Raw genomic sequence first — 27,453 nt, 5'->3', positions numbered from 1 at the left:
AAACCCTAGGGAGGTGGCACCCCAGGGTTTAATTGAACCTTAGGAGGGAGTCCCAATGCGCCCCCTCCTTTATTTTTAGCATGCCCCCAGAATATGGCTCAGCCAGGGACTTTTTCTTTAAAGATGTGCAGGAGCACACGTCTTTTTTTAAAATTCTGTGTCAGATCCACTTGCGAGTCAACAGCAGAATTAAAACAAAAAAAGCATTTGTACCCCGGCGGGGTCCCTTGTTGAGCCCCTCCCTCCAATTGCTGTGGGGTCAAGGTATTCCTACCTTGCCCCTTTCCTTTATTTTTTACATTTTTCTGGTACTCTGCTTCAGATGGCTGCCAACACCTCCTTGTTGAACTTTTTGCAGCCAATCAAATTTTTGTGGGATCCGTGAGTCCACTGCAATTACTCTTGACTTCTGATATCTATTTTTTTTTTACTTAAATATCTCACAAACTACTGAACGGAATTTCACCAAATCACAGAAAGCATGCTTTATGGACCAACATCTAACTTTCTGCAAAATGTGGTGTAATTCTGAAGAACCGGGTTATTTAAGACCCAGCGGCGCCAGGGGCACACCCAAAGTCTTCGGGTTCACCTGTCTTAGAGTACAGAGACACGGGACTCTTCGTGGTGACGTCAAAGATCGAATTTATTGGCTGCAGCCAGTAACAGAAGTCCTAGAAATCATCACGGTATGAGTTCTCAGGAGACTGCTCAATTTTACAAAGCAAGTCATCCCTTTTTATGCCAAAAATCACATTCCAGACAAATACCTTACATTTACGAACTGTCCAATCACATGTATCCACACCCAAAGTATAGCATGACGGTAAAACCCACTTTTCAATTACCCGGCCCATGATCAATCATCAGACAAACCCAACATTCTTCTTAAGACAGGCTGAATGAACCCATAATAAAAAGGACCACAACCCATATCATAAATAGACCATAAAGAAAGAAACAGAAACAGGTGGGAGAAGGATAAGACATATTTGTGTGTGGTAAAACTTTACGATGTCCTGTGCTTTGATCCTCAATCTTGATCAGCTACTGGGCAAGGACTGGCTCAGCAAGGTCGGCTTCAGGCAACAGGGTCAGTTCACTCAGGTCATTCAGAAGTCAGCTAAAGTGTACGTGTACTAAAGACTTGTTCGGCCGCAGTCATCGGCCCATGTGAGGGCAACCACAAAATGGCTGCCATACACAAAATGGAAACCAAGGTTTAGAACAAATCTTCGATTACACTGCGAATCCTTGTATGTAACGTAGCGAAATCACTCGTACTTGCCGAACTCATCGGTTACGGTTCCTTGTTACCCAAATCGTAACGGAACCATGACATTTAGAACACGGGTTCAGAATTCACGGAACCTCAGACCCTCCTTTTGCCCTTACATAGGCAATCACTCAGTCTATATCGGAGTCGATGTCAATTCTCATCAGATCACCAAGGTGCTGTTGAAGCATTATCTTGTTCCTCTGTGTATCTCTCGAGTCAGGCGATCCCCTGACATACGTAGTAGCACAAAGGCCACATATGGCAGGACCGCACTGTATACAAAGACAACACGAGAAAAGAACTGCTAAAGCCACACCAATGATCATCAGAAACTTCTATCCCCAATCTGATAATAGTCTCCAAAACCATCCAGTTAACGACCAATCTCCTCTGTCCACGTGTATAGACTCGGAGATCTTATGTAACTTGGAAATGTCTTCGTAAACTGTCGGAGCATTATCTGGGATAAAAACGCAGCAACTCGATTGGATCACTTTACATACTCCACCTCAATCTGCGAGTATGACGTCTAAAACCATACGATTCTGTAACGTCATAAGGCGGTCCGCTTGAAACTCAGCTGTCAGATTACTAAGGGCACCAGCAGTTTCGTTTATGGTGGATTCAACCACTCTCGTCAATTGCCGTAAGCCTCTACTGTTAGCCATAGGTCCCCAAAACGGTAAGAAACCCTTAAAGAAGTCTCCCACTTCCTGTCCAGCGGTATCTTCCTGATCGAAGACACCTCTACAACTCTTGTTCTGTGGTAATCTGCAGCAGCAGTATACGTAGGAGGCAACAAGTATCCAACATAACACGTTCCTGAAAAATCAGGGGGCAACCATGTATATGCTCTGTTGTAACAAACAAAATACGTGCCCTTAGCTGCCAAAAACGGCGGGGAAGATTGAGACGTAAAAACATACATCTGAGTACAAACACTCTTTCCCAGCTGAGCTTTCGGATTTTTGCCATTACCTTGCAGGCATAATTGACCTCGGTGGGGTACGACCCAAATCGGAGGTGACCTCTTTCGTTTCTGTCTTTCACTCAGACTAACACTGTATCCGGTCGTGTTCCATCCAACATAAGCCGCCAACTCTTCCTTGGGAATAGTCCTGTACGTATCGATATCTCTGCTCATATTCACAACTCCCTTTACCAAGGCTTGATTTCTCAAGTTATCTCTCATGGAATGCAGAGGATAAACTTCCAGGGCGTAAATGATCATAGTCTGAAAAGCCCATATCGACCCATTCTGACTAAACGGTAAGATCAGATAGGGAACAACTCTACCTGTAGTATGTGGCATAATACCACACACCCAACAATTAGTAATGTTCACTACCAACTGATGTTGGTGCAGTAGCTGTATGAATGTGTTATGTACAAATTCTGACCTTCTAATTTTCTGGTGTTCAGGCAGGACATGAAAGGAGTGCAAAGAAGTAACAGTAGAAAAAGACATAGGTTGGGAGGTGGGTGCAGAAGTCAATTGGGTAGTGAAAACAATCCAACCCACCAATGCTAACGTCATGCTTAAAAACATCAGGACACATGTTATCAGAAAACATTTGCTATACATTAATTTACACAGTTTCCTTTTAAAGTTCATTTTCTCGGCAGCTCTCTCTGTCCCAAAAAACTCCATCCTCTAACCATGCTGTTTGTGGCTGTTGGTTTTCTTCTGCTAAGGAATGCGTCTGTCAGTCCAGGGAACGCCCTGAGACCAACCAGAACCGTCGACCTTGTGTCTACACGGCTGCAATCCCAAGTCTTTACACCGCGACCCTACAGCTGAGTTCGGATGGCAGCTCAAAAAGAAAAATAGGCCAAAACAGTTTCTTGGATGAGAAAGTGCAGTTCTCCAAAAACAAAAGAAAAAAATTATGCTTTTATTTGTTCATTGTTTCTCTGTCGTAAATTATAACGGCCTTTACCAGGCACTGTCTGATCTTTAAACAGGAGTTCAGGCTCAGTGGTGTCCAATCTCAGATGCGGAGGTACAGCTGCTTGCAAAATGTCGTCGTCCTCTCGATCAGACTTTGTCCATACTAGATGTGCATCGCTAAATGGCATGAACTTCGGCACTTGTTCTGTCTCTGAGTCACCAATACCATTACGGATCCACTGGTCGTACGGCAGAGGTAAAGGCACCCTCTTACAATGTACGCCGTGGACCCAATTCCGCTTCCCGAAGACCTTCACCGAAGTTCTTGTTGACAGGGGCACCTGGTGGGGTCCGGTCCAGCGGGGCTGCTCGTTTTTAGTCCGCTGAAAGTTCCTCACTAGGACCCAGTCACCGGGATTGATGGTGTGACCTGGATCCACAGATGCTGGTGGCAAGTTATCATGAACCTGTTGATGCAAGACACGCAATTTAGCCGTCAGATCATACAAATAGTCCACCAACACAGGATATTCGATGTCACTAAACTTCACTGGCCTCAGCACTCCCCACACATTCTCCGGGCGTCCAAAAACTATTTCATATGGACTAAGCCCAATTCGGGAATGCACTGTAGTTCTAGTTGACAAAAGTGCCAATGGCAAAGCATCGGGCCATTGAAGACCAGAACTCGCCTGAATTTTGGCTATCTTTAACTTCAAAGTGCCATTGTAACATTCCACTAATCCAGCTGATTGGGGATGATTTGCAGCATGAAACTTCTGACGGATTCCCAACCCTTCACACACTTTCTTCATAACCTTCCCCACGAATTCACTCCCATTATCACTCCATACCATCCTTGGCAATCCAAACCTAGAGAAATATTCTTTGAGCAAGACTTTAGCTGTGGACAAGGCCGTATTGTCTTTTAGGGGGTATGCCTCTACCCATCTAGAAAAGGCACAAACAACTACAAGGACGTATTTCAAGTTGTTACACCGTTCCATGTGGATAAAATCCAATTGCAAAACCTCGAACGGATACGTCGGAGGTGCAAAGTGACCAGCTGGAGTTGGAGTTCCCTTGCCAGGATTATACATCAGACACACCATACAATTCTTGACCACATTCTCAGCACATTTGGGAATTCCAGCATTCTGCCATGCTGGAGCCAACAACTTAAAAATTCCTTTCGCACTAATGTGAGACAAACCATGTGCCATCGTAACCACCGCAAGCACATATGCATCCGGCAACATCCATCTTTGGTGTTCTGATAACTCAACCCAACAACCAGTCGAATCCAATCTACCCGTAGTTTCTCTCCACACATTCTTTTCACTTTCAGTGGCTTCAGTCTGAATTGATTTCACACTCTCAATCGTATCTTCGCACATTCCAGCTGCACCAATCCATCTCGCCGGGCCTGCAACATACATTCGACTCATCACATTTCTCGCTGTTTCTTTCGCAACTTCATCGGCAAACGCATTACCACGACCAACATCATCCGTAACCTTCCGGTGAGCACTACACTTCACAATCGCAACTTGCTTCGGCAAAGTAAGTGACTCCAGAAGCTCATTCACCAACTGCCCATGTTCAATCTTAGTACCATGCGATGTGAGAAATTCCCTTTCTCTCCACAAGCGTCCAAAACTATGGGCAACACCAAACGCATACTGACTATCGGTGTACACATTCACTCTCTTTCCCTCAGATAAAATACACGCTCTCGTTAATGCAAATAACTCTGCTGCTTGCGCCGAATTATGGCTCACTCGTGCAGTTTCAACAATTGTGCATAATGTCGTTACGGCATATGCTGCAGTCGTGTCACCATTTGGAAGCTTGTAGCATGACCCATCAACCCATAGTGTACCATCAGGATCCAAAAGAGGAGTGTCTTTCAAATCGACTCTCCCCTTCGTTCCCTCTTCCGTCCTAAGAAAACAATCATGCTGTTCCTGACCATCTGTATCCACAGAAATCGGCAACAATGTCGCTGGATTCAATACATTACACCGCTTGATGTGTACATGACTAGCCAAAAGCGTCATCTCATAACCCGACAACCTTGCATAAGTAAGGTGCTGAGTCTTGGTTCTATTTAACAAAGTATCCACTGCATGTGGAACCATCACAACCAACGTGTTATCCATTACCAATCCAGCAGACTGTCGGTTAGAAACAGCCGCTGCCGCTGTAGCTCTCAAACAGCTTGGCAACGCTCTAGCTACCGGATCTAAAGTTGACGAGAAATAACCACATGGACGCTGCTTATCACCAAATTGTTGAGTCAAAACTGACAATGCACAACCCTCTCTTTCGTGGACGTAGAGTGTAAAAGGCTTACTGTAGTCGGGAGTACCCAACACTGGAGCAGAACACTACGCATCACGCAATTCAGAAAAACTTTTCTGACAATCGTCAGACCACGGAAGAGGATTCGGCGTATCTTTACAAGTCAAAGCCAACAGAGGTTTCACCAATAGAGAGAAATTTGGAATCCACTGTCTACAATACGACGGGATACCCAGAAAAGCACGTACCTCTCTCTGCGTATTTGGCACAGTCATTCGAGCAACCGCTTGAATTCGTTCTGGGATCAACCTTCTTCCCTCCTTCGACAAGAGATGACCTAAGTAGGTCACTTCTTGGCGACAATACTGCAACTTAGAAGGTGACACTTTATGATGCAAGTCAGACAAATGTTGTAACAAAGAAAGAGTAGCTTTTTTACAAGTTTCCTCATCATCAGTAGCCACTAATAAATCGTCAACATACTGAATAAGAGGAGTACCAGCAGGCATCACAAGAGTATCAAGCTGAGTTTTCAAAGCCTGGCTATACATGGAAGGACTTTCACAATAGCCTTGGGGAGTGCGTTTAAACCGGAAGCTTCGTCCTACTAAACAGAAGCCAAAAATATCTCTACTCTCCTCCGCAATTGGAATACTGAAGAAAGCATTCTTCAGATCTATAACCGAAAACCAGGCAGCTGAAGCAGGAATCATGGTCAGCAAAGCAGTAATGTCCGGAACAACTGGGAACTGTGGCACGACAATCTTGTTAACCTCTCTAAGATCGATCACAAACCTGTAGACAGGTGGCTGAGAAGAGTCAGTGCGCTTCCAGACAGGCAAAACCGGACTGTTACACACATTACCTCTTGTTTTTTCAATCACACCTTTCTCAATCAAATCATAAATGATTGCTAAAAGCGCTCTTTCACCATCGCTAGAAATCCTATATTGGGGAATGCGTGGCAATTTAACATTTGCTTTAAGCGTTACAACATAAGGTGGAATCTCCAAAAGACCCACATCATTAGGACCAGTAGCCCAAAGAGTATCAGAGAGAGAACGCAATTCCGGTGGAAACCGATCTTTAGACAAATACATCGGAGAGATCACTTTCTTACCCAATGTAAGCTGTACTCCCGAAGGAGAACAATGTAATGTTGCATTCAACCTTTTCAACAAATCCAAGCCTAACAAATTCTCACCACAACTTGTCGTTAAAAGGAGAGGTGCTTCCAATTCACAAGGCCCTATAGAAAGAGACAAAGGACTAAAAACTGGATTACGAACTGGGGCGCCAGAGAATCCTACCGAAACATTCGTTAAGCCAGACAAAGGTGCGCCAGGGAGTTTAGAGTGCATGATAGAACTCTTCGCTGCACCGGTATCCAAAAGAAAAGGCGCTACCACACCCGATGTAACTACTGCAACATAAGGCCCACTCTGATCTACTGGAACTGACACTACTCCCTCTCTTTGTCCATGGCTATCCTAGCAATCATTATAATCAGCATTCTCACTCTCAACATAATAGTCCTCAGCATAGTACTGAGTCGACTGACCAGACGCAATGTTCTGTTGATCAAAACAATTCATAGAATTTTGTGGGGGAAAGGAACGTTCGTTCTGAGGAAACGCACCACGTCCTCTACCCCTTGACACTTGCTGAAAACCACCACGGCCTCTCGGTCCGGCATACCACTCGCACGCTGTCGCAAAACAGGGCACTCATTTTTATAATGACCTTCCTCCCTACAATACGCACACTGATTCAAACCCAAAGGTGGTCTTGGAGGAAAATACCCAACGTTCTGTTGCGGTCTCTGAAATGGCGGAGGTTGCTGAAACTGTGGACGTTGCTGTGATTCTTGCTGATTCGGGCGAGGTAGATACGCCTGCTGCAAAAGAACCTTTGTCTTTAAGTCTTTTGTCTTCTTCTCTACTTTTTCTTTCTCGTCCTTATCCCTATTCTCATAGTACTGTGCAGTTGCAAATATCTGGGCCGACGAAGAAACAGCCCAAGAACTTTCAGAATCTTTCAACTTATTACACAGTTCAGGCCGTAAGTTAAAGACAAACTTATCTACGAACAATCTTTGCCCACCTTCCGTACTCATATCCTGACCACTGTGGTCTATAAATGTCTCTTCAAATCTAGTGAAGAAATCAGATACACTCTCGTCCTTTTTTTGCTTGCATGCTGTTATCTTATCCCAATTCACTCGTAAAGCAGGCATCATTGTCTTCATTAAATTAATAAATCTAACAGACAAATCCGTAACCAAAGGTTCAGGTTTAGCACCTCCCTGTTGTCTACCATCTGCAGCAATAATATTCGCCCAAGTATCTCCTAATTCTGCCGCATGATTCTCATGACGAATCTTCGCCCACAAAGGTTGCGGAACTACATTACCCATCAACATGTCGATGTCGGCTAAATTCATAATACACGCATCTACTGTCTGGGACAATTATTTGTATTAACCAGCAGGATTCTTACGAGGGTCAGGTAAGGTCTGCTTAAGAGCCAAGACCTCTACTCTCTTCCAAGGGACATGTACCCATACTCGCTGAAAATGAGCCGGTACGGCATCAATGTTATGAGCGGCATCAGCCTGAATTGCTTCTTTCCATACAGGAGGAACCTCTCTCATGGGATACTGTCTCGCTTTTCTCCTAACAGAGGAATCAGGTTCGTGCAATGTCTGAGGCGGAAGGCTAGATCTAAAAGCCAGTATCGTCTCTACGGCATCTGTAATATCAGATTCCACTATCATCCCTTTAGCGAAATCCGACTGAACATCAAGTAGTTCCTGCGGGATCAAACCCAAATCATTATCTTCCCATTCCTGACGCAGAAACATACACATCATATTAAAAACATACCTCTGCTTAGTCGGTTCCCACTGAAAGAAAACATCCATAACCGCTGGCAAACTATACCTTGAGGCATTCATAATCCATTTACGAGCTAACAAATCCAATACAGCCCGTTCCTCGGAACTAGGAAGCTGACTACGACTCTGCTTACGTTCCGAAACAGGGGTCATATTCAATGACCCAAACAATGGAGACAATAAACTAGAAACAGTCTATGTCATTCGTTTTCGAACAGAAGGAGAAGAAGCAGACATAGGAACAGGAGAATAAGTATTTTGAGGCAAGGAAGGTGTAGGAACAAGAACAGTAGGAGTCTCAGATGCAGAAGTGGAAGGCAAAAGAGTTTGAGGCAAAGCTGGTAGCAAAGCTTGCGACCCTAGAGCAGGTTGCGCAGAAGGAGGTAAAGCCATCTGTGGAGTACCGGGTGGCTGAACAACAGCAGATGGTTGAACAACAAAGGGTGGAACAACCGGAGGTAATAGAGGTGCAGTAACACCCTGCACATAAGGAGGTGGTAATCTCAGCAAATGAGACATCAAAGGATCTTTTTCAAGATCTTCAATCGCTTTCGGAGGAGGAGACGGCAAGGCCGGATAACATTTATCTATGGCCATACAATGCTGCCTATCTGAAAATTCACTCGCTCGCTCCTCTCCATCATCCCTATACTGCCTAGCAGCTTGTAGTACTGACATATTCTTATCTTTCCTATCTCGTTTAGCTTGCCTAATTTCTCTCTGTTTGGCTTCTTTACGCCAAGGGCGAAAGGAGTCAAACATTGCCGGCCGGGCTTTCTTCCTAAACAATTTTGTTTCTAGATTATCTAAAATCTCAGTATCAAAACTACCATATTGGGGCCATCGTAAAACCCCATCTTTCCTGATATAACGGACCCATACTTCATTAAACGTAATGGGACCCACGCCGTGTTTAGAATAGAGCTCATAAGTCGGAGTTCCAACTGGAGGTATCGGACATGAATCCTCCAATCGGGAATCCCAATTACAACCACAACAGAATATTCTCCTAATTTTGCTAAGACTAGGCATCTTTGCTAAATAATCTAGGGCCAGATGTAGGTAATTTTATTTTACCACTTCTTAAATACCGAATCATACCGATTCGGTATTTAAGAAGTGGTAAAATAGAAGGAGGGAGATGTAGGTAAATCCAGATGTGGATTTACCGAATCGGAAATATTCAGTATTTACCGATTCGGTAAATACCGATTGGGTAATGCCCATTCATTCCTATGGGCTTTGAAGCCCATAGGAATGAATGGGCATTACCCAATCGGTATTTACCGATTCGGTAAATACCGAATTTCACAAGGGTGCAGGGGGTGTCACTTTGACACCCTCTAGCACCCCCAAAACAGGTTCGGGTGCCATGTGGCAGGCATACCTGCCCTAAGGGCAGGTCTGCCTGTCATATGGCACAGGTGTGCATGCACACATGTGCATGCACACCGGAATCGGTACTTTACCATCAAATAGGATTTGATGGTAAAATACCGATTTTTTAATGCTTGTGGGACTCAGAAGAGTCCCACCTACATATCAATTCTACCGAATCGGTAAAAATACCGACTCGGTATTTTACAGATTCGGTAAATTTACCGATCGGTAAATTTACCGATTCTGTAAAATACAGGGCCCTACATCTCAAATTGCACTTACCGGTCGGTAACGGCCGAATTCGGCCGTTACCGACCGGTAAATGCCTACCTACATCTGGCCCCTAGTTTCAAACTTCAAGGGATTATCTACAACGATAGTCTCGCAAATATACGTGTCCCTCGGCTTTGGAAATTGCCATTTTCAAATCAAAACTAAGGACCAAACAAACTAAGAACTGGGAGCGACCCACTTATACTTAACTGAGGTATCAGTCACGTCACCAGAAGACCCGTCTATCGTCTCGCCTTACAAAGCTGCACAAAGGGGGTCCAAGACAGGGCGACAGTCTGGGCAGCGGTCCTTCGTAGCCGTCTAGAAAGAGGGAAACCTCGCAGCAAAAACCTTCAGTCCACGTTCGACATACCGGGGTCGATGAAGTGAGGGCCCTCTTCCGCTTGACGTCGCCCACGTTGGGCGCCAACTGAAGAACCGGGTTATTTAACCCCTTCGACGCTCATGACGAGCTCAGCTCGTCAGGGAGTTTCCATTGATTTCAATGGAAAGTGGTTGTAAATCTTTCCAGGGCCTTAGCATCCAAGTGGTTAAGACCCAGCGGCGCCAGGGGCACTCCCAAAGTCTTCGGGTTCACCTGTCTTAGAGTACAGAGACACGGGACTCTTCGTGGTGACGTCAAAGATCGAATTTATTGGCTGCAGCCAGTAACAGAAGTCCTAGAAATCATCACGGTATGAGTTCTCAGGAGACTGCTCAATTTTACAAAGCAAGTCATCCCTTTTTATGCCAACAATCACATTCCAGACAAATACCTTACATTTACAAACTGTCCAATCACATGTATCCACACCCAAAGTATAGCATGACGGTAAAACCCACTTTTCAATTACCCGGCCCATGATCAATCATCGGACAAACCCAACATTCTTTTTAAGACAGGCTGAACGAACCCATAATAAAAAGGACCACAACCCATATCATAAATAGACCATAAAGAAAGAAACAGAAACAGGTGGGAGAAGGATAAGACATATTTGTGTGTGGTAAAACTTTACGATGTCCTGTGCTTTGATCCTCAATCTTGATCAGCTACTGGGCAAGAACTGGCTCAGCAAGGTCGGCTTCAGGTAACAGGGTCAGTTCACTCAGGTCATTCAGAAGTCAGCTAAAGTGTACGTGTACTAAAGACTCGTTCGGCCGCAGTCATCGGCCCATGTGAGGGCAACCACAAAATGGCTGCCATACACAAAATGGAAACCAAGGGTTAGAACAAATCTTCGATTACACTGCGAATCCTTGTATGTAACGTAGCGAAATCACTCGTACTTGCCGAACTCATTGGTTACGGTTCCTTGTTACCCAAATCGTAACGGAACCATGACATTTAGAACACGGGTTCAGAATTCACGGAACCTCAATTCTAATCAGCAGTCGTGTTCAAAAACTGAGAAATCCCCATAGACATAACATTGGAAAAAACATGTTTTTTGGACCTCCCTTTTTTCTTGCCCCCTTCCCCCCCTCCCCTGACTGATCGCCCCAAAACTTTCAACAGAGCAGCAGTACAAAAAGTAGACATTTTTTCAAAATTTCGTGAAGACTCGGCAAGCGCCACCAAGTTATTGACGAAACAAAAAACTCTTTTCTATGGAAACTTTAGTCCTAACTAGAACTACCTACTGCAGACAGCCAGTGGGATATCTATCTATCTATCTCTCTCTCTATATATATATATATATATATATATATATATATATCTCTATATATATATATCTATATATATATATATATATATATATATATATATATATATATCCTCTACACTGACCCTCCTCTGCCCTTCGTCTCCCATCTGTTGCTCAGCTTCAGCTTGCATGCAGCCGAGGTCAACCTGCTCTGCGTGGAACATATAACTTATTTAACCCATATACCTTTAAATTCTTCGATTGATTGTTAATAGGAGCTTTGTCACAAAAACGGGGACATGCATTTAAAATTATGGAAATCACCAGAACAGCCCTCTGAAAACAGGGATTGTCCTGTGAATTCCGATATGTCTGATCACCGTAAGTTAAGCTTTCCACAAAATGCTAGTTTGAACCACTCGCAACCGGGCTTTAAGTGAGCCGGGTCTCACTGGGTCTGAGCATCGGCAGTTTTTTTAAGGAGGCCTCGAAACGGGTCTCTTTCGGGCTCTGTTTTGTGCTCTGGCACAGGCGGTCTGTTTTTTTTTCCTCGGACTGCAGTGACAGCAGGCACATCCATGTGTGCGTGGTGAGCGTTGTAAAGGAAGGGAAATCCTTTAAAGAGAGTCATTTTCTCTCTGGATTTCCCTTCTCTTTTTGAAACTCAGGAGCAGCAACAGGCCCTGTTCCAGGAATTTTTATTTGGGTGGGCCAAGGGTGCATTCGGGTGGGCCACTGCGGGCTCAATTTGTCGCATATATGTATAGGCAGGCCTACTTCCGGGCCCTCCTTTACCTCTTCTTAGTCTTACAAGGCGCAGTAAAACTCACTCTTTTCCAAATCTCTTTTTAATGTTATCACTCTCAAAAAGCGTTTTTTCCATGTAATGTTCCTTTGATGGGAAGAGGAGGTTTCTGAGGTGGCAGTATCAGGCAAGTGACACTTCTCGTGCTCCCTTAGTGCGAGCCTTCAGGGAGAATCTCTCTTCATTACTACCTCCACCTGACCACGGACTCTGCAGCACACTCCCTTACAGGCTTGATTATCCACGACTCCTCTCCAGTGCACCTTATCTCACAGATGGCCTTCGGCCCCAGCCGTATATCAGGCACCATCGGGCTCCACTTTCATTTTTCCCCGGTAAAAACATTAGTAAAATCACCTTCAAACTTAAAACATTGAATATAGTAGTAAATATGATTAGCACGCACTTTAGTATGTGCCACAGAAGCCCTTATGACCCGACTGCTAATTAACCCTTTAATTTCCGCCGCGATGCTGGCGAAATAACAGGTGGGCGTGGTTCGGACGGCCCCAGCCGTCCTCCGCACACGCCCACCGTAACGTCGGACAGCCCCCGGCCGTCCGACGCATCCAAGGGGTTAAATAAACAAAAACAGAAAGTCCGGCTTCAGAGCTGATGCGAAAGTCTATTTTGGCGCCGTATTAATAACCTCTTTCTCCGTAAATACCTTTACTCCCACCTTCTAACAGTGCCCCCTCATCTCCCAACGGCCCCCTCTATTGACTTCTTCCTGGGATTCCCTCACTGCCACCCTCCACCAGTGCCCCTCATCGCTCCATAGCCCCTCCCACAATCTCTTCCTCGGATTCCCTCACTGCCACCCTCCAACAGTGCCCCTCATCTCTCTATGTAGCCCCTCCCACTACCTCCTCCTCGGATTCCCTCACTGCCACCCTCCAACAGTGCCCCTTATCTGTACGTAGCCCCTCGCTCATGTACATTCCATTTGTTGTATAGCGCTACTCATATCAGTGTAGTGTGTGTCAGTACTTTACACAACGTCATATAAGCCAACGAGGATTACAAGTTGTATGAATCACATGTCATCCATACTGGTGGGCAGGCTATTTTAAGAGGGTTTGGTCTGGGGAAACAGAACCTTAGGATTTAAAGAGTATTCCATGGGGGTCAGCTTTACTGATAAAAATGTTTATCTGCCCAAACATACTCATTTTAGCAACATTAGAATAATGGAAGACTGGGTAAGTTCTAACTATATCACAAAACAAAAAAAGCGAAGTTCTAACTATACCATTTATGTTTGTATGCAGCTATTTGATGACAGTTTATTGGTTACTGTCCTATGTTAGGATTGTAACTTCTGAACTGCAAGTAACGCAAAGATCTATGTGACAAAGGCAGTAACCCACTGAGCTATCCAGGGATTTAAATGGGCCGGGTCTCACTGGGTCTGAGCACCGGCAGTTTTTTTAAGGGGGTCTCGAAAGAGGTCTCTATCGGGCTCTGTTTTGTGCGCTGGTCACAGGTAGTCCGTTTTTTTCCGAACTGCAGTGACAGCAGTCTGCTGTCACAGCAGTCAGGAAAAAAGTATCAGGGCACAAACCGGAGCCCAATACAGACCTGTTTCGAGACAGCAGGCACATTGGTGTACCCTGTTCACACTACTCACAAGTAGAAAGTTACGGCATGAAGCCATGCCAGGTGAGGGTTGTAGGGGGAAGGGAAATCCTTTAAAGAAAGTCATTTTCTCTCTGGATTTCCTTTCTCTTTTTGAAACTCAGGAGCAGCAACAATGTTGTGATGTCACGGGTGCTTTAAGTGGAAGCTTTTGCAATATTATATACAAGCCATAGTTGCTATTTTTATCTTATACAACTAACAACTATTGACAAAGCCAATAGTTCTGACTTGTAGGTATGATGTTACTTGTTGTATCATATACCTGGATGCAATGACAGAAACAGCAAAATATAAGTCGGGCCGCACGCTGCTAAACACAGATTGTTAACATACTGTTTTTAAGCCACGTCCTCAATTACATTGGTCATGCCCCTTTGAGAGACCCCCCAGTTTATTCATCCCACTTAAAGCCCTGGAGCTATCCACATAAAATACAGTTCATCAGCATTTAAAAACTAACAGACAAATGATTGCTCTCCAGCAGCTTCATTAATCAGCAGCGCTATCCGGGCACTTTGTATTATTATTGTTGTCCTGCATTGGCCACGATAATGATAAAAACTGTTTAAATGAAACACACACGAAATATGTGGCCTGCTGGACCTGTGCAGATTTTAAAAATAAAAAAATGTTGTAACACATTCTCTTGCCCACTCCATTAGTCAAACTTTGTGTCACAGCCGCTGCAGGGGTCAGGAAAGGTGAATAGAAATAAACAAACTTCTTTTCTCCTGCACTGCATAGAAAAAGAAATATCAACGCAGCAGGACAGTAGGCAAAGGTATCCAAAGGTTACCAACGTCAAAGAAAGGATTTGTCACCTTTCACCTTGCAGAGACGAAGGGGTGAAAAAATAAACAAAGCCTCATTAACATGTAAATGGTCTTTAAAGACCTGTGAAGTGGGGGCTGCGATGATCTCTAAAACTGTGTGTGTGCGCGCGCCCCTCGGCCCGGGCTGACACACGCGACGGCGGAGGGTTGAAGCACTTTGAGCCCAAAGGCGTTGGCGCCTGCCTTCTAGCCCTCACTGCGAGGGCCAAGGATCCTGTTTGGGTGGGCCAGGCTCATGTTTGGGTGGGCCTGGCCCACCCGGCCCACTCGCTAGAACCGGGCCTGAGCAGCAACATCGTCATGGTGTCACCAGGGCTTTAAATGGAAGTTTTTTCAATATTATATACAAGCCATAGTTGCTGCTTATTTATCTTATGCAACTAGCAACCATTGACAAAGCCAATAGTCCTCACTTGTTGGTATGGTGTGACTTGTTGTATCATATATCTGGATGCAATGACAGGAACAGCAAAATACAAGTCGGGCGGCACTCTGTGCTAAACACAGATTTTTAGCTTATGGAGCAGATTTACAAGCCCCTTGCCCCACTTTTGCGTCATTTTTCCCATGTTAAAAATGACGTAAAAGTGGCGCAAGGGGCTTGTAAATCTGCCCCTTTGTGTTTTAAGCCACGCCCTTAATTACATTGACCACGCCCCTTTGAGGGACCCTCCATTGTTTTTCATCCCACTTAATGCCCTGCTCGCAACTGACTTGGTGGTAGCGCACCTGAGCGTATTGCTCTGCAAGGACAGAACACCCATTCGAAAGCTCCTTGCAGGACGCCATCTGCAAGTTTATCTCAGCGTGTGAAATCTCTTCACAACAAAAAAATTGCGAGATCTTACTGTCGCAGTCGGTGTGAGCGTGAGGTAAAACTCGTCAACTCTACCCCAGTCTCCCAGAACCGTGCCCTGCAGGTGTCCAAACGCCGGCTCAAACCAGCCCCTCTCCCCGCCCACGGGCGTTTAATCATCACCACCTTGTTGGAGGTAGGGAGGTCTGATACTTTCAGCTGCGGCCGGCCATTGGTAGAATTAAAAAAGAAAACCGATTAGCACGCGTTTGCAGCAACTTTTAACTCCTCCTCTAGTTCGCGCTACTGCGAGATCACTTACTAAGAAGAATAAGGGGTGTTCAGTCTACAGGGGGAGGTAAGTTTCAATTTAGATTTCTCCTTTTAATACTTAATTTTGAATTGAGGCTGTGTATGCTATTGAGTCACTCGCAACTCTCTTCTTGCTCAGCAGTGACGTGAAGCGCGGACTCTGCGTTAACACTGGACCATTGAACCATTTGGCGCTCGTGACTTTGAAATAGAGTCACATTGGTTGTCGTCACAAAAATGATACCAAGGGCCTGTATGCATATTAAAACACCCTACCAGTATTCTCGCGCTTTCATTCCAACACCAAATGCACTCTGGGACCTATAGTCTTGGATCAATTCGACGAAAACACTCCAAATAAGTGTATCCTGCCTGCATCGAGCGATTTTTTTTTACACTTGAGTTCTCAGTCTGATTTTTGGTGTAACCAGTGCTTTAAAGGGGTCGGTATTGACCGGTATGGAGTACTGGCACTTTTTTATTTTGAGAAAGAGAGTACCGGTGTTCTAACTAGATGATCTCCCCCGTAGGTTTGGTCTCCCCTACATCAGAGGGGCGCTTACAAATACAGCTACAAGCTAACTAGCTCAGCCCCCCCCATCCGTTTGGTCTCCCCCCCCCCCCCACATGGCTTAGAAATACAGCTATAACGTGCTGTGTTGTTTTACGCTCCCCCTACGGGGCTTACAAATACAGCTATAACCTCCTTTGTTGGTGCCTGGCTGTATGTCTATGCCTCTCCTAAAGTGCTATTTGTGCAGGTGCCTGACCGAAAAGTCTTATGGCATGTGTAAAGTTGACAAATATTTACTTTTTTAAGCTATAATTGTGAATCTATTTTCGTATGTTGCATATGCATATGGTAAAGGAATTTTTTTTCACCAATTCTTTGGTTTCTAAAGAATTTTTAGATTTTCCCAAAATGTATTTGTTGTTAGAATAATACCACAATTTTTCATAAATATATGTAGACCTACATACACACACACACATATATATATATATTCACTGAAAAAACCATAGGTTATAGACCATATATAGTTAGGAATTAGCATTTACAAAACCTTGAAAATTCACTGAAAAAACCATAGGTTATAGACCATATATAGTTAGGAATTAGCATTTACTAAACCTTATTTTACTCACACAAAACCATTGAAATTCCATATATAGTTAGTTGCACTAACTATATATCGCGCACCCGCAATCCACTGCTGATGATGTCACATATTACATCATTCATGACATGGTCAGTGACATCACTGATGACATCACTGATGACATCTCAAATGACATCACTGATGACATCACTGATAACAACATCCAGTGATTTTTTGTTTCTATAAAGTTTAAATATGTCTTACATATTGAAGAATGAGTGGATGTGTAAGTGTCTGGACGAAGGATTTAGTAGGTGCATGACTGACTGTATGAGTGAGTGATTAAATGTGTCTCACTGACTGCATGGGTTAGTGACTAAACTGTCTTAATTTGTGCATCATTATGTCTGTTGTTCTGTAAACTGCTGCATGTGTTGATCAGTAGCTATATGAGTAACTATATGGGTTATTGATTGATTGCCCAAGTATTTGTATGGGAGACTGAGTGTGTGTGTGGCTAGCTGGGAGGTGTGTGACTCTGTGCAGATCAATCTGTACTTGTATCAATGATTGTATAAGAAGGTAAGTATGTGTTAGTATATGTTTGAAAATGTAAGGTGCTCTATGTTTAACTGTATAGACAAGAAAATGGAAGTGTCATTGATTCTTTACAGGACTGACTAGGTGTGTGAGTAACTCCATGGATGCGTGGCAGACTGTGAGTGTCTGTATAGGTGTATGAGTGCATATGATAGTGTTGTAAAGATGAGTGATTGTATGTATGAATGATTGTATGGGTGAATGAGTGAAGGTGTGTGTAGACGTAGCAATCAGTGAGTGCGTATGTAGTAACTAGTATTGGTGTGTCAATGGTTTCAAAAATTATACTCTCTTTTTAACACTGGGTGAAACAGAGGTTATATTAAAATGTGAGGAGATGCATTGTATTGTCACATGAATGATATCATCAGTGATGTGGTCATTGATGTCAAATGAGATGTCATCAGTGATGTCATCAGTGATGTCATTTGAGATGTCATCAGTGATGTCATCAGTGATGTCACTGACCATGTCATGAATGATGTAATATGTGACATCATCAGCAGTGGATTGCGGGTGCGCGATATATAGTTAGTGCAACTAACTATATATGGAATTTCAATGGTTTTGTGTGAGTAAAATAAGGTTTAGTAAATGCTAATTCCTAACTATATATGGTCTATAACCTATGGTTTTTTCAGTGAATTTTCAAGGTTTTGTAAATGCTAATTCCTAACTATATATGGTCTATAACCTATGGTTTTTTCAGTGAATTTCATTGGTTTTTTAACAGCTAATATCTGTAGCTGTAAAATTTATTCTTCTTTAAATCCAAAAATATATTTTATATGTTTATGAATAATTATTTTTTTAAATATTTTTTTTTCTTCGTTCCCGCTTCGCGAATCGGGAACCTTACAGTAAAAAAATGTTCAGAAAAATAAAAAAAAAAGTTCTTTTCAGAACTACCTCCCCGTTATTAAAAAATTGGTACAATATTTGGAACTGTGCCAACCTCTATTTCTCTTAGTTCGCTTCCTAGTTCGCTCGCTGGTACGCGAACTGGAAGCGTACCAAAAACAGTAAGTATAAGGGAAGGAAACACACACTTATGTTAAAAGAAAGACAGCTATAGGGGAGTAAACTAGAGATACTATTACCCATAATCCACTACTGATGATGTCACATATTACATCATTCATGACATGCTCAGTGACATCATCAGCAGAGGATTGCGGGTTTTTTGGCAACATGCCTTATCGACGGTTTAATAACGCTGCCTTTTGCTTTATATAAGTTTTCAAATTGTATGAAATATATACCAATAGGTCTTTATGAACCTTTAGGTAGTGCTTTTGTTCATGAGGTCTGGTCGCTTCCATACACATACAGATGTTTCAAAGATGATCAAGAAGTTTATCTGAATGGAGAGGAATGCACTGAGACGCCAGATCATTCACTAATGTGTAGGCACATACAGTTACACGATTCATGCAACAAACACCGACCAAATATGGCTTGCGTGATGCAAGGCACGCCAGTTCCTGCTATCATCCCCACGTTCAAGTTGTTGGAAAATGGTAGTTATTTGATGCTCAATAATGAAGATTGTTCTGAGTTAATTAAAAGTATTCCTTTTATCGTAACAGTAAGTGAACGGGTTATTTGCTGCAGAAATGTTCTATTTCCTCCCACACATGAACATAGGGAGTTTTCAATCTGGCCACAAATACCAACCTTGGGACACGTTTCAACGGCATGACAAGAATAAGAGCTCTTTTGTCTCAGAGAGAGGTGGCCTTGAGTTCGGCCCGTGAAACTTTCGTACTTCACATAGCGAACACCCGTACACAGGTTTGCCTTTCAATTTCAGCAACATGTTTCCGACTATCTTTAACGCATCCTCCACAAAATCCCTGGCACACTTTTTTAAAGTTGTTACCAGTGGTCTCGTGACTTCATTTGAGAAAATCTTTGGAGTCATCCCTGCTCCCTTTCATTCCATTTTCTCCACTCTGGTTCGTGGATTGCATTTTTACTTGCATTACCAGCGGACGCTCTTGTGCTTTTTTACATTTTTAAATATGGATGTCCCTCCTATGCAACCTCCGACCCTGCAGCTGCTGACACTGTTCCGCAATCGCATGCTAGAATATTATGGCACAATGCCGTTGGCGATATTAAGCACGGCATATGGATTATCTTTTCGGTTCTCCTACTTCACCTGTGTCCAGCCTGTATTTCACTGCCTGACCTGTGATTTCGATTGGGCCATTGATTTGTGTCTCTGCAGACCGGTTTCTCCTGACGTCGACTTTAATCAGCTGATGACTCCTATCATTACTCACGAGTTGATTTGTCCTGGCGAAAGGATTATGGCTGTGGCATTGATGCATGGACTACTTGGTCCCTGGAATTTACTGGCGGCAGCACAGTCTTTCTTGGAACACAGCTTTCTTGAAAACCCACCGAGCTGTCCTCTGATGGTGATAGAGGATCCGGTGCTGGGAGAGCACGTATGTTCTTTTCCGCTTTTAAATTGGATGGCTGAACTGTTTTCGGATGAAGACGGTGACTTCCTGTTGGAGGCTGTTGCAGCTTATTTTGCATACACAGTTATGTCATAGACCTTTTTCATGTTTCATATGCTGAGTACTAGCATTTCATTGACAATTCATTGACTTAATTGTCAAGTTTTTATTATTTACCTTGCCTATTGGCTTAAGACTCGATAAAGTACTTGGCTGTTTTATTTTTCTTTAGCATTGAATTTTCCTAGTTTTTAATGCTTTACCTTGCGGACCGTCCACATATAAACTTGCAATCTGCTCTCATGAGATGGCACTTCTATTATCTTATTCAGTTCGTTTCCGGATCATGAGGAGGTGTCATCTAGGTCCTGGATATCTTTACACCGTGTTAAGTTAGCATGGGCTCATTACCGGTTTAAACGCCATTTTTCCTTTTTTGCAACTTCTGCACACGACATTTAGTTGTTGCTTTAGCTTTCCACCTAGTAGTTCATCGTGGTTTACATGAGAATAATATGTTATTGGTCTACTATCTGCTTTACTTGTTAAACTATATCTGTACAGCGAGTGCTAAAGTTTCAAGAACAACACGGTACAGAATTGTTATGAGGTCTGATCTCCACGACTTCATACTCATAACATAAGTGCAACTTCTGCCAATTCTGGGCATGAGGCGGGTTTTATATTGCTTTGCCGAACACACATACACAACAGTTGATGCGGTTCACATGAAGAGAGAGCTGGTGTATGCTGATGTGATTCCTTCAAATCTAAGACACTAAAGTATGGGCACGCCCTAAACCAACACAAAGAGACCTTCTTAGCAAATAATATAATATGTGTATTAGGGAGGGTGAGATATAAGCAGCCGCGGGCCGTGGAGGGAGTTACGGTGAGGCAGGGAGGCGGGGAGGGGGAGAAGCAGGGTGGAGCCCTCTCTACCTTGCCCCTCCCCCTCCCCGCCTCCCTGCCCCACCGTAACTCCCTCCACGGCCCGCGGCTGCTTATAAGTGTTGCTAACTCTTATTCATTTACAGCATGTTAACATACTGTCACCATTCGCTTTTTATGTACTAGTAACTATGCTGGTAATTTTGCTACTGATAATATGTGTACTTGTATTCTCCACCCTGCTTCTCCCCCTCCCCGCCTCCCTGCCTCACCGTAACTCCCTCCACGGCCCGCGGCTGCTTATAAGTGTTGCTAACTCTTATTCATTTACAGCATGTTAACATACTATCACCATTCACTTTTTATGTACTAGTAACTATGCTGGTAATTTTGCTACTGATAATATGTGTACTTTTATTATCTAAGGTACTACGCCTGAGAAGACGGCATTAGTAAATAAACATTTCAAATACACATGTGTTCTTCTTAACTCCATGTTCTGGTTTCTAAGAAATATATAACGACCGACTGTTCATGAGTTCCACGTATCCTGAGGTACTATAAGTTCATATTCTGGATTGTCTAAACATTGAGAGTTTGTTATATCCAATGTGACACTGTACCTAGCTTGCTAAATAGTTTTTGATTACTAACGTGAGTTTTGGGACACCCTAATTCGCCGAGGTTCCAATCCTCTGTCCACAGTTCTGTGTGAGAACAGAAACCCTGCGACAGGGGCACCCCCGACCCTTGCTGGACCTTCATCACACTTGCGATACAACTCCAGCAATGCGCCACCTTTACGGCACAGATACATCACGCATCTGTGCTGTTTTTGCCCCGTGATGCGCCGCATTGTAAATGCAGCACACCATAGGTGACGGAACAGCGGCACAGAATGACTAACACATCCCTGGTGATGCGCCAGTCATCATAAATCTATCCCTATGCTTCTTATCTTGTTAGAGATGAACCGCCATATGTATCATCAAAGTTATTTGCATTTCCTAAATAGCGAACTTTAAGGAATAAATAGCGATTCTTTACCATTCCTAGTTTGCGATGAGCTATTTGCTAATTAGCCGAATGTAGCCCAATGAAGCCCAATGTAGCCCAATGTAGCCCAAAGATGGCCGCCAGACACACAAAAAAACAAATGTAGCCCAAATATCAGCCAGATGTAGCCCAACTATAGCCCAGTGACAGAATGACCAATCAGCTTCGCAAACCTCCGTTACGCGAAGCGGAGCGCTGTTACAGATATATATCTTTTTTTGAACGTTAATTTCTCAAAATCCACTGGAGCACATATATTGAGACCTAGCAAAGGCACATCGGGCTACCAGTCCCTAATATTTTGCCAAGTTTCGTGCAAATCCATTCAGCCGTTCAATTATTATTTTTATTATTTTTTTTTTCCCCGCGGGGCCCTTTTAAAACCTCCACATCAAACCTAGGGGGTCAGCGAGGATCTACTATGCCCCCTTATAGTTATTTCCCCCTTTGTTTTGACCTCCTCTTGTCTCTCGATCCTACCGAGAGACAAGATGGCGGCCGCTACGGACTGTTTGGAATGTTGACAGACGCCGGAGAACCAATCAGCTTCGCTTCACAAAGCTCCGTTGCGCGAAAAGTCCGCGAACCAGAGCGCTAACCGGTCCGCTGTTACAGATATATATCTTTTTTTAAACGTTAATTTCTCAAAATCCACTGGAGCACATATATTGAGACCTACAAAAGGCACATCGGGCTACCAGTCCCTACAATTTTGCCAAGTTTCGTGCAAATCCATTCAGCCGTTCGGGCTAAAAGTGAGGCCAACCGCCCTATGGAAAACTCAATGTTAAAAACACGTTTTGGGACCCCCCTTTTTTCTCGGCCCCCACTGGACGAACCCCCCCCAAATTTTCAAGGGCTGCTCAGAAACAAAATGTGCCATTTTCCTGAAAATTTCAGCCAATTCCGTCCACAAACGCCAAAGTTATTAGACATAGAATTTTCAAAAAACCCATAGAGAAAAAATCCTAACTATATATACCTACTGGCGACCGCCAGTAGGTAATATATATATATACTTATAACAATGAGAAAGATGAATCCAGTAAAGTATAATTAATATGCTATTTGTTGATAAATTCAGTACTCCTAGGTTTGCGCTCCACTGCCTTCAACCTATGTGCTCCATCAACTAAGGAGGGGGCTTTCAAACTGTACAACTACATGTCTGAATCATGGTTGCATCTTCTGTTTTCTTCCCCCGACCTTGGCGCTCCCATAAGACTTCTTTTAAAACCCTTATATTTAAAAAGGGGCATCAGTCAATCAATCAATGGTTACTCACCCGCAAGAGTCTCAAGGCGCGGGGGGGAGGGAAAGGCCGCTCTGGTGAGTCGAAGAGCCAGGTTTTGAGGGCCCACCTGAACAAGTGCAGGGTTGGAGAGCGTCGGATGTTTACCGGGAGTGTGTTCCAGATTATGGCTGTGGTGTAGGAGAAGGCCCTGCTGCCTGTTCTGCTTCTGTGGATGCGGAGGACCACTGCCAGGGCGAGGTCAGCAGAGCGGAGGTTCCTCTTGGAGGCATGGAAACATATTCGGTCGTTGAGGTATTTGGGTCCGATGTCATTGAGGGATTTGTAGGCGTGGGTGAGGAGTTTGTAGGTGACCCTCTTCTTGATGGGGAGCCAGTGGAGTTCTCGCAAGTGTTGGGTCATATGTCGCGGCGTTGTGTCCTTAGGATGAGCCTGACGGTCGCGTTTTGAATGGTTTGGAGCTTGCGTAGGAGGGTTTTGTTGATTCCGGCGTAGAGGGCGTTGCCGTAGTCTAGTCTGCTTGTGATGAGTGTGTGGGTGACGGTCTTTCTACAGTCGGGGGGGATCCATTTGAAGGTCTTTCGGAGGATTTCGAGGCAGTTGAAACTGGTGAAGATAGCGTTGATTTGGCGGTTCATGGAGAGGGAGGAGTAGAAGATTATGCCGAGGTTCCGAGCGTGGTCTGTCGCGGTGGGTGGGGACCCGAGGGCGATAAGCCACCAGGAGGTGTCCCAGGTGGAGGGGGAGGGTCCAAGGATGAGGACCTTGGTCTTCTCGGAGTTGAGCTTGAGGCAGCTGTCCTTCATCCAGGTCGCCACGTTTCTCATTTCTTCCTGGAAGCTGAGTCTGGTGTTTTCGGGGTTCTTGGTGAGGGAGAGGATGAGCTGGGTGTTGTCAGCGTAGGATATGATGCTGAGCCAGTGCTGTCTGACGATGGGGGCCATGTAGATGTTGGTGAGAGTCGGGTTTAGCAACGATCCTTGGGGGACTCTGCATATGATGTCAGTGGGGTCAGAGAGGAAGGGGGGGAGCCTGAGCCTCTGGGTTCTGCCGGAGGGGAAGGATCAGATCCAGTCGAGGGCATGCCCCTCTATTCCCGCATTGTGGAGCTTGTTGGCTAGTGAACGGTGTGAGACAGTGTTGAATGCTGCGGATAGGTCTAGGAGGATGAGGGCTGAGGTGTAACCCTGGTCGAGCAACATGCGGATGTCATCGGTGGCGGCGAGGAGGGCGGTCTCGGAGCTGTGGTTCCTGCGGAAGCCTGACTGGGAGATGTCCAGCATGCAGTTTTCTTTGATGAAGGTGGTCAGTTGGGCGGTTACAAGCCTTTCGGTGACTTTGGCTGCAAAAGGAAGGAGAGAGATGGGCCAGTAGTTCAGGTCTGTAGGGTCAGCCGTTGGTTTCTTGAGGAGGGGATTCACCTCAGCGCGTTTCCAGTCGATGGGGTAGGTGCCGGATGCAAGGGAGGAGTTGATGGCATGCGCTAGTTCGGGAGCGATGGTAGTGGCGGCTCTTTTGGAAGATGTGCGGGGGCAGGGGTCCATTGGGGCTCCTGAGTGAGTTTTCTTCATGGTTGAGGAGATGAGTTCGACGGAAGTGGTGTCCCAGGTGGTGATGGGAGGCTTCTAAGCGGTTGTGGGTAGAGCGGCGCTATCTTCTGTTGGCTCGCTGAATTTATCGTAGAGGGCCATGATCTTCAGGTAGAAATAGGAGCTGAGTCTATTGCAGAGTTCCTAGGTGGGTGCGATGTCTGTGGCTTCGCAGGCTGGTTTAGCGAACTGGTGAATGACGTTGAACATTTCCCTTGTGTTGGATGCGTTGGTCTTGGTTTTTTCACTGATGAAGGTTCTGTTGGTGCCCCTTATAAGCTGGTGGTAGTCTTTTATGGCGTTCTTGTGGTTGTTGTGGCCTTCTGTGGTCTTCCGGTACCGCCAGGTTTTTTCAAGACGTCTGCAGGTGCGTCTGGCTTCTTGGAGATCGGTGGTGAACCAGGCAGCCTTGGGAGGGCGTAGTTTGGCAGTCTGTCGGAGAGGTGCCAGCTTGTCGGTGCAGCTGGCGATCCAGTGGTGGAATTCCCTGGCTGCAGCGTTGGTGTCGGTGGTGGCCTGGGGGGGGGGGGGGGATTTGGAGGAGGGTGGAGTTCAGGAGTTCCTCAGTGACTTTACTCCAGTTCCGTCGAGGCGGGCGCGGGGCGGGTTTGGGTGCGGTGCTGGAGTTGAAAGTGAATGGACGCAGTGGTGGTCTGTCCAGGAGGGCCGGGTGGTGTGGCTGAAGCAGATTGTTGATCCTTCAGCGACGATGGCGTCGAGGGTGTGCCCTGCTTTGTGGGTGGGGGTGTTCACGAGCTGTTTTAGTCCCATGTTGGCGAGGTTCTTGAGGAGAGCGGTGGAGTTGGGGTCCTGGCTGTTCTCGAGGTGGAAGTTCAGGTCTCCGAGCAGTATGAAGTCCGTGGAGGTGATAGCGTGGGCTGCGGTGAGCTCGGTGATGGTGATAGTGGGCTGGGCGCGGGGTCCTGGTGGTCTGTAGATGAGTGTGCCCCGTAGCGTCGTCCTAGGGTTGGTCTGGATCTGGAAGTGGAGGTTTCTCGAGCTGGAGGTGGAGAGTCGGAGGGTGGTTTTGTGTGCGATGGTGAGTGCTCCCCCCGGGCGGTGTGGGCGGTCCCTTCCCTGTAACTTGTAGCCGTCAGGGATAGCTGTGGCAATGTCGGGCCGGAGGTGGCATTGGTCCAAGTTTCAGTGAAGAAAGCGACGTAGGGCGCAAGTGTGTCGATCATGTCCCATATCTCTATGGCGTGGCTTGAAGGGAGCGCACGTTGAGAAGGATGCAGTTCAGTGTGTTGGTGGATTTTATGATTGACGGTCCTCTGGTGGCTGTTGGTGTAGTGTGTGTGGTGAATGAGCTATGGCAGTGTCTGCATGAAAAGTGTCCTTGGGTGTTATCGGGCGAGGCTCGTACGCAGACTGCGAGGTGCCTGGGCTTGAGTGCGAGGAGACTGGCGGCATTGTACCGATGGAGAACAGGAGAACCAGGGTTCCTGGAGCTGGTCTCGGTCGGATCGCGGACGGGCGCATACAGGCTTGCCTTAGACATGCCTTTGGTGTGCCAGCGGTCGCCGTTATGTAGGGGAGGGAGGTGGGATTCAAGGAGGAGGCGGGAGAGTGGCTGGACGGGGGCGGGGCTAAGAGGAGGAGGGGAGCGCCGGGAGGCGGGAACTGCTAAATGCGCTGAACAGAATGGTCAGAAGCCTAAAACCTGAAAGAAAACGAGACCAGTACATAAAAACCAAATAAGTGGCACACATCGCTTAATGGGTGGTGAGACTTCCGCGTGCACAACAACCTGTGGCAGAGTCGGGCGCGGGGCTCAAACTCTGCTGCTGGGGCTCCTGGTGGCAATTAACTACTGGCGGAGCTGCCAGGGAGAGTGCTGCCTGGTCCGAGGTCAAGGCGAACACACCCATCAGTACATCTTGTGAGGCATTGGCTCTCTGCTTTACTTCCCTAGATATTCAAGGGCTTGCAAGGTCTGGAAAATATGTGAGACTCCTGGGTAATCTGCTTTCTCCCTCTTCTGTCCGCACCCTATCAGTCCCCCCCCCCCCCCCCCCCCCCCAACTCATCACTGACTTTATTTGCACTTTGCCATAGCGTCTCTGTACAAAATTATTTTCTCCTTGGTTTTGGAACCCAGTCACAAGATTACAATAGTAACTACAATACTGCCTCGACACTTATATATGTATGAATTTAAATATTGATAGTTTGCTTTGTTTATGCTTTTTAACGTTGTAACAGTGCTATGATATTTTATTGCATTGGTTTTAATTAACTGTGCTAACTTAATAAACTAGAGTGCCATTAATTTGATCAATGTAATTTGTTTTAATGCACTTTATAAGTCTAGCGTGAAGCACTATGTACAGATTGTAGCAGTTGTATTTTAACCCCTTTGCTGCTAGGTCCTTTCCCACCCCACCTCCCCCCTGTGCTCAGCATTATTTTGTTTCTTTGTGGCAGTTTGCACT

General features: G+C 45.2%; 1 protein-coding gene across 2 annotated transcripts in view; it reads left to right on the top strand.

Moving 5' to 3' along the window:
- The first annotated feature begins 15,686 nt into the window (after nucleotides 1-15,686).
- LOC144773785 (protein FAM171A1-like) overlaps nucleotides 15,687-27,453 on the top strand; it is a 155,042-nt gene continuing 143,275 nt past the window's right edge. The window contains exon 1 of one of the 2 annotated variants that reach the window (XM_078658896.1): nucleotides 15,687-16,105. The gene's annotated coding sequence lies outside the window, so the exon portion shown is untranslated. The remainder of the gene's footprint in view (nucleotides 16,106-27,453) is intronic. The other variant, XM_078658899.1, reaches the window with a different exon arrangement.

Source organism: Lissotriton helveticus, chromosome 1_1 (assembly GCF_964261635.1).
Source record: "Lissotriton helveticus chromosome 1_1, aLisHel1.1, whole genome shotgun sequence".
Lineage (NCBI taxonomy): Eukaryota > Metazoa > Chordata > Amphibia > Caudata > Salamandridae > Lissotriton > Lissotriton helveticus.
Note: the sequence above shows the minus strand (reverse complement) of the source record. Positions and strands in the feature narration are given on the sequence as shown.